The sequence below is a fragment of the Brassica oleracea genome, chromosome C3 (genome assembly GCF_000695525.1).
Source record: "Brassica oleracea var. oleracea cultivar TO1000 chromosome C3, BOL, whole genome shotgun sequence".
In the NCBI taxonomy this organism is placed as follows: Eukaryota; Viridiplantae; Streptophyta; class Magnoliopsida; order Brassicales; family Brassicaceae; genus Brassica; species Brassica oleracea.
Genome location: NC_027750.1, coordinates 60,000,322 through 60,002,974, shown reverse-complemented (window position 1 = coordinate 60,002,974; position 2,653 = coordinate 60,000,322).

Here is a 2,653-nt window from a genome sequence, read left to right as displayed (position 1 = left end):
CATATTAGGTAATTCCGTAGCTTTTATTTAAGGAAAGAATACACATTTCCTATATTTTAGGTTAATATAATGTTCTCTAGTGTTATATAATTATGAAATAATGTGACACCGTTAGATTAAACTATATTTTATATTAGATGCTCTAGAATTCTTTGAAATGGAATTTAGAAGACATCTAGTATGCCACCTAGGATTTGAGGTTTTTTTTTAATTAATACAAAATTAAGGTTCTAATTTTTCAAATGCTTCTCAATTAATATATAGGGGATTAACCAAGAAGTGGTATAGTAATTTTTTAAGACTCGGCATAAATCCGTCGGTTTTGAATTTGATTTCTGCTCAAAACTAAGTTATCGCTATTTGGTAAGTTTAGAATTAAGTTGCGGCCCAAATTGGTTAGCATGATGGACCGTAAATCTATCAATCTTTTGGTATAAGTCGAAAAATATTCAAATTCGAATCATGTAGAATAATACGCTTTCGGGTTAGAGGTCAACCGGATAGCCGAGAGAATTTATCAAAAAAAAAAAAATTATTCAGTGTATTTTGCCTGTTAAACAATCAAATTAGTAAACCCATTATTATTATTATTATTTTTGAATAAAATGTAGAGAGGCTTTCTTGTTAGACAATGATTAGGCATATCAACCTTTGTAAGGCATATAGGAAGATACAGTGAACCTAAAGATAAACAATAAATCCTTTTGTTTATGATAAATAACAGTTGACTGTGTGGAACAAAATGCAAGATACGATTCCTAACCTTATTTTTCTGAGTAACTCAATAGTGGTAGTGGGAGTGGCTGGGAGACAGAAGACTGTTAACTTCCTAGTTCCTACATAAACGTGCATATAAAGAGATTTTATATTTTTTTTTTTTTTTTTTTTTTAAAAAAAAAATTTTTTATTTTTACCAAGAAAAAAAGAAAGATTTTATATCATTTCACATAGAAAGGACATACATGTTTCATTCAATTTTCTAATATGACCCAAATCGATGCATTCTTCAAAAGTAGTTGACCATTTAACTACACTTGGTCTATGCATTCTTCAAAAATATTTTATTTGCTACGAGTCAGAGGCGGACCTACTTTATGAGATGGTGTGTCAATTGTTAAACGTTTCTTGTGGCCTATAGTAAGTATGTCTACTCACCTCAAATGGTAGTGTTCCACCTCCTTATATATGAGTTAACGGGTTCAATACCCATTTTATTTTATTTTTTGAAATTTAATTTGTCCCTGACCCAGATTAAAAAAAATCTTGGGTCCGCCACTGCTACGAGTGCCCGTATGTAGTAGTTTGCTTTGTTTAACTTCCTACGAGTTTAACAACTAATGTTGGATCAGAAATCCCCTACTGTTATGAAATAACTTATAATTTATAGTATCGAGAAATTTAAATAAGAGTAGAATTTAATACCCGTAAAAAGCAAATAACACTACTATAAGTGAGAGAGTTTATTATAAGTAAGAAGAAGAAGATGTAATGGTTCTTTTCTTATAAACTCTTGTTCTTGTTTATGGTGTATAAAAGAGTGAGATGAGTGATGGTATTTATAGTGAACAACAATGCATAAAATATCAAAGATGGTGCTTGATTTGGTAAATGAGTGGGTGATCATAGTGCTTGATGAGTAGATGATCATAGTGCTTGATGAGTAGATGATCATAGTGCTTGATGAGTAGATGATCATAGTGCTTGATGAGTAGATGATCATAGTGCTTGATGAGTAGATGATCATAGTGCTTGATGAGTAGATGATCATAGTGCTTGATGAGTAGATGATCATAGTGCTTGATGAGTAGATGATCATAGTGCTTGATGAGTAGATGATCATAGTGCTTGATGAGTAGATGATCATAGTGCTTGATGAGTAGATGATCATAGTGCTTGATGAGTAGATGATCATAGTGCTTGATGAGTAGATGATCATAGTGCTTGATGAGTAGATGATCATAGTGCTTGAGTTGGTAAAGGGGTGGAGGATCATTTCAAAGTTTATCTTATAACAATATATATATATTTTGATGAAAAAAAAAATCTACGGAGTATTTTTATATTCTTCCTTTTTTTTATCTTTCGACCATACTAACTTTATTATTTGGGTGAATATGTTCAATTTAACTGGGGTCACATGATCTCTATGACAGTAATAATTGATTGAGTTATCCTCTTCTTCTATATACATATCATTTAGTAAATTCAAAGGAATTTAGGTTTCATTCAAAACATTAGTGATCTTTGCTCTGAAAAACTTGCTTACTTTAAATAAAACTGATCTGATTTGAGGGTAATTTATAAGCATCAAACACACAAGAGAAGTGAATCAAACGAAGATTCTCTCATTTTCATCGTTTCACACAATACCACCGCAAATAACAACAATTGTTTTTTTAATTCATGTCACCGTGAAATTGTTCAAACGAAAATTGTTCTTTGGGAAGGACAACATTTGAAAAGAAAAACCTACTATCATACGTTTTGTTCAAAGTTTTTTCTTTGGGTGTTGGACCAAACCTACTTTTGGGAGAGTACAAAGATACACTATTTAGGTGTTGCCGTGTTGGTTGAACATTTTCAGTTGTAGTAAGTAAATGAATTTTTTTAACTAAAAATGGAAAAAGGTATAACTTCATACTATATTACTATT